The following is a 6,315-nucleotide window of genomic DNA, read 5'->3' as shown; positions in this document are numbered from 1 at the left end:
GTTTTGGTCATCGTTGCAATTAATAGGAAGTAATAAGGAAAGAGAAGTTTTCACATATAAATATACTATCTTGGACATCTTTTATGATTGTCAGCACTCATTAAGTATGACATGCTAAAAGAGTTGATGTTGGACAAGGAAGACAACGTAATGGTTTATGTTTTCTCACATCTCAGTTAAAGTATATTGTCATTGATCTTCCCAACATGTTGAGCTTGCCTTTCCCCCTCATGCTAGCCAAGATTCCTTGCACCAAGTAGAGATACTACTTGTGCTTCCAAATATCCTTAAACCCAGTTTTGCCATGAGAGTCCACCATACCTACCTATGGATTGAGTAAGATCCTTCAAGTAAGTTGTCATGTTGCAAGCAATAAAAATTGCTCTCTAAATATGTATGACTTATTAGTACGGAGAAATTCAAGTAAGGTCTCAATGAAGTTTCTGAACCATACTTGACATTGTGAATTGATTGTTACTAGAGCATAAGAAATCATATGACAAAATCTATATATGTTGCTTTTATAAGAATGATCATGATGCCCTCATGTCCATATTTTATTTTTATCGACACCTCTATCTCTAAACATGTGGACATATTTTTTTGATTTTGGCTTCCGCTTGAGGACAGGCGAGGTCTAAGCTTGGGGGAGTTGATACGTCCATTTTGCATCATGCTTTTATGTCAATATTTATTGCATTATGGGCTGTTATTACACATTATGTCTCAATACTTATGGCTATTCTCTCTTATTTTACAAGGTTTATCATGAAGAGGGGGAATGCCGGCAGCTGGAATTCTGGCTGGAAAAGGAGCAAATATTGGAAACCTATTCTGCACAGTTCCGAAAATTCTGAAACTCCACGAAAGTTATTTTTGGAATTAATAAGAATTATTGAGAGAAGAAAACACCAGAGGGGGCCAACACCCTGGCCAGGAGGGTGGGGGGCGCGCCCACCCCTACTGGGCGCGCCCCCTGTCTCCTGGGCCCCCTGGTGGCCCTCCAGTGCCCATCTTCTGCTATATGAAGGCTTTTACCCTGGAAAAAAATCATAAGCAAGCTTAGGGGACGAAACTCCGCCGCCACGGAACCAATCTAGGGCTCCGGCGGAGCTGTTCTGCCGGGGAAACCTCCCTCTGGGAGGGGGAATTCATCACCATCATCATCACCAATGATCCTCTCGTCGGGAGGGGGTCAATCTCCATCAATATCTTCACCAGCACCATCTCCTCTCAAAACTCTAGTTCATCTCTTGTATCCAATCTTGTATCAAAACCACAAATTGGTACCTGTGGGTTGCTAGTAGTGTTGATTACTCCTTGTAGTTGATGCTAATTGGTTTACTTGGTGGAAGATCATATGTTCAGATCCTTAATGCATATTAATACTCCTCTGATTATGAACATGAATATGCTTTGTGAGTAGTTACATTTGTTCATGAGGACATGGGAGAAGTCTTGCTATTAGTAGTCATGTGAATTTGGTATTCGCTCGATATTTTGATGAGATGTATGTTGTCTCTCCTCTAGTGGTGTTATGTGAATGTCGACTACATGACACTTCACCATTATTTGGGCCTAGAGGAAGGCATTGGGAAGTAATAAGTAGATGATGGGTTGCTAGAGTGACAGAAGCTGAAACCCTAGTTTATGTGTTGCTTCGTAAGGGGCTGATTTGGATCCATATGTCTAATGTTGTGGTTAGGTTTACCTTAATACTTTTTTTGTAGTTGCGGATGCTTGCAATAGGGGTTAATCATAATTGGGATGCTTGTCCAAGTAAGGGCAGTACCCAAGCACCGGTCCACCCACATATCAAATTATCAAAGTACCGAACGCAAATCATATGAGCGTGATGAAAACTAGCTTGACGATAATTTCCATGTGTCCTCGGGAGCGCTTTTCTCATTATAAGAAATTGTCCAGGCTTGTCCTTTGCTACAAAAAGGATTGGGCCACCTTGATGCACTTTATTTACTTTCATTGCTTGTTACCCGTTACAAATTATCTTATCACAAAACTATTTGTTACCTACAATTTCAGTGCTTGCAGAGAAACCTTACTGAAAACCGCTTGTCATTTCCTTCTGCTCCTTGTTGGGTTCGACACTCTTACTTATCAAAAGGACTATGATAGATCCCCTATACTTGTGGGTCATCACACCTGAAGAACAAGCCAGGCCAACTAAAGAATCTGTCGCTACACCTGAAGAATCTGAATCTGCCAAGGCAATTGACACAGTTGTGCTTGAAGAATCTGTGCCACTTTCATCTGCTCCTCCTGCACAATCTTCATAGATGAAAAGCACTCTCCTTCCTTCTGCATCAGAAGCAAGGAAAACAAAGGCTGCCAAAAGGGCATCAGCTAAGAAGAGGAAAGCATCTGATGCCTTAGTGTCTTCACTCCAAAGAAAGTGAAGACTTTGACGAGCTCTTTTGAGAACCCCATTGATGTTGTTCCACTGAATGTCATGCCATCAAAGGAAATTGTTCCTTTTGGTGAATAATATGTCATCACTGATGACATTGCTGAAGAAGATCCTTCTGCTGCTATGTTAGAGCAGTTGGATGAAGAAATTGAAGTGGATAATATCCCTTCACCGCTACAGGTATGATCGCCGCTGCCTTAGTTCACTACTGAAGAGGCCAGTGTTGAAGAAGTTGAAGCTGACGAAGAGGATGTAGACATCAGGTCTACGACTCCAGTAATGAATGACGATTTTTGGGAAAGTCATCATCCCAATTCTCCTCTATTCATTCCTCTGCAACAAATTCCTAAGTACCCCGTGCACACTGAAGAAATTCACACGAGCTCTGATCAAGGTCAAGCTTCACTTCACTCCATCCCCGAAGAAATTCCAGCCACTAGTGTTGATGAAATTGAGAAGAAGACAACAGAAGAAACTGCTCCAGAGATTCCTCAGCCTGCTCCAGAGGTTGCGCTTGAAATGGCTATGAAGACTTCAACAATAAATCTTCAGCCCAAGCCACAGAATCCTCACTCCAAGAAGCAGAAGTTCAAGGCTAATGACTTCTTTGTTGAGCATCATTTCTTCTTAGATTTCAATCCTTATGACGCTGCTTGTCTTGGCCGCAACCGCTTCTGGACTGCTTCTCAGATGAACTTCTATTCCTTGTTGCTGTTTGACAAGGACCAAGTGTTTGACCATGAGCATCTTCCTCATGTGGATATGGAGTCCCTTCCGTGCTTTACTCCAGTCCTTAGTGTTCTTCATGATGCAGGGCTGCTCAACTTCTGCGTCGACATCTACTATTGGAATGAAGAGCTAATTCTTTAGTTCTATGCCACTCTGCATCTAACAGGCAATGTTGGTGATGTGAATTCATGGGTTTTGGACTGGATGACTGACAATGCTCATTACAAAGCTCCGGCATCTGAATTGCTTCATGCCGTCCCAATCAGTCCGCCCACTGAAGGAGCTCTGAAGCTATATGAGGAACCTGAACTATCAAATCATCTGATGCAAGTGATGATGAAGCCTTTGAAGGCTAGCCAAGTGCCAAGGACAAATTTCCTCGTCAAGGATCTGATGTATGTGCCAAGGACTGTCTATCGCATTATGGCCAAAACCCTCAGTCCCATTAAAGGCCACAACTCTAAAGAAGAAGAGGTTGTTGGCATCATGAAGAACTTGCTTTTCAACATCATGCATGGTATTCCAATCAACTATCATGATTTCTTCATGAGGACATTGGCCAATGTTGCTTTGTCACCTTTTGAATTGAAGCCTTACGCTCCCTGGATCATGAAATTCATCAGATCAAGGACTTCAATTCACTACAGGGATGGTTTTCAAAATCATCTCAGCTATCTGCCCCCGATTGAAGTCGTCAAATGAACTATATCCTCAGCTGATGAGAAGGGCAAGGCTGCATTTATTAATGAAGGCACTCGTCCTTTGGATGGACAATTTCGAAAGGCAGCATCCTACTCCACTAATGATGACTCTAACACACATGATACTACTGCAAATGCTTCAAAGCAAAATTCTCAGGCGACAGCTCCCCGTGTGATGACTGATCGTGAGCTGCTTCTAAGTCTTCATCAGAAGGTGGACAGAAATCACAAGTGGGTCAAGCGTCAGTTCGGTGCTATTCTTCACAACATGACAGTCACTAAAAATACTGTGAAGAAGAATCACTATTATCTGCATCAAGTCTTTGACCGCACTTGGGCTATTCTTTCACATGTTTACACCGATGATGAACTCAAGAAGATGGACTTCCAACAGGACTTTGACTGGTCTCAGACACATTCGAAGAAATTCAAGAAGGTCAAAGTTCCTCCACTGGTCGTCAGTTCATATTCTTCACCATGCGAGACGGACGAAGATGAAGATTTGGACGACACTGTAGCAGACCCTACTACAACGGACGACCCCAACAACACTGACGCTCCTCCATCGACGTCATGAAGAAATTCTTCAGGGGCGTTAGTCCTCACTTTTCGACCATTTTGGTCATTTGATGACAAAGGGGGAGAAATTTGAGTTAGTCTTCAAGCAGTTCTATATATGGGCGTTTTTTTGCTAAGTTACAACTCCCGCTCTTCTGAAGTATTTGTTGGATCGAGTTGTAAACTTAAGTCCTATGGTGGCCTGATACTTTTGCTTTGTTTTTCTGCATGCTATTTCCTCGTATATGTTAATGCACGCATGCTGAATTACATCAGTCACCATATTTCATCATGCATTTCAAATTCTTCATTCGATATGTTAAATGCGTGTATGAATTACAAAATATAGGGGGAGATCTCCATGATATTACTCTACAATGTGCATTGCTTTTTGAAAGCAAATTCCTCACATATGCACATCTTCAGGGGGAGTTCTTCTATATCTTGCAATCAAATTCCTCAATATTAAGCACTTTCAATTGATATGTTTATCCCCATTGAAAACTTAACCTATCTGTCATCAATCACCAAAAAGGGGGAGATTGTAACTGCATCTAGTGCCCCTTAGTGATTTTGGTGTATTGAAGACTTATAGGTTAAGGGACTAATATGTTTGTGAGTATACACAGGCTCTATAAACCAATGAGGAATTTGATATTTAAGATGAAAGTCGACCCCTAAAAATGTATGTCTTCAGATGAAATGCACCGGCTCGAGTCGACTTGATGAGAAATGCACCGGATGAAAAGAGATGAGAACCAACGACAGGAAAACCAACTGCGTGATCCTGAAGAAAATTTTGAAGGGGAAGAGGAGTAATTCAAAACACCTATGTCAAGATTCTTCACCAGAGCGACGGAGGGGCTGAGGAGTAAAAATAATTCCTACTCTCCGATATACCTAGACTCCGAAAACAGTTTTCTTCTAGACTCGACAACGGCCAAACTACACGATCAATCAAGGGGGCTCCTATGGTCGGTCGAGGCGCTGATACCAACTTGTCATGCCCAAGATGCGACCCTATCCTAAAGGAACTCAAAGGTCCCACCAAGAATAGAAGCGCATCTTGAAGACGCTTTTGCAAGGTGGATATCATTACATCAACATTACATAATAGATGGGGATACATACAAAAGGCATACAATGCCACACGAATACAACATCATCTTACATAAGAGCACCATCCGACTACGGATGAAACACAAACAAAAACTCAAACGACATCCACCCTGCTAGCCCAGGCTGCCAACCTAGAACCTATCCCCTGATCGAAGAAGAAGTAGAAGAAGAACTCCAAAACAAGCAAACATCGCTCTCGCGTCATGAACATCGCAAAACCTGTACCTGCAACTGTTGTTGTAGTAATCTATGAGCCACGAGGACTCAGCAATCCCATTACCATGGGTATCAAGACTAGCAAAGCTTAATGGGAAAGGAAGGATAAAGTGGTGAGGTTGCAGCAGCGACTAAGCAAGTATGGTGGCTAACATACGCAAATAAGAGCGAGAAGAGAAGCAACGGAATGGTCGTGAAGCTAGCAATGATCATGAAGTGATCCTGAACTCCTGCTTACGTCAAACATAACCCAAAAATCGTGTTCACTTCCCGGAGTCCGCCGAAAAGAGACCATCACGGCTACACACGCGGTTGATGCGTTTTAATTCGAATCTGGTGTCAAGTTATCTACAACCGGACATTAACAAATTCCCATCTGCCACATAACCGCGGGCACGACTCTTGAAAGTTTATACCCTGCAGGGGTGTCCCAACTTAGCCCATCACAAGCTCTCACAGTCAATGAAGGATATTCCTTCTCCCAGGAAGACCCGATTAGTCTCGGAATCCCGGTTTACAAGACATTTCGACAATGGTAAAACAAGACCAGCAAAGCCGCCTGAT

Source organism: Triticum aestivum, chromosome 1B (genome assembly GCF_018294505.1).
Source record: "Triticum aestivum cultivar Chinese Spring chromosome 1B, IWGSC CS RefSeq v2.1, whole genome shotgun sequence".
In the NCBI taxonomy this organism is placed as follows: Eukaryota; Viridiplantae; Streptophyta; class Magnoliopsida; order Poales; family Poaceae; genus Triticum; species Triticum aestivum.
Note: the sequence above shows the minus strand (reverse complement) of the source record.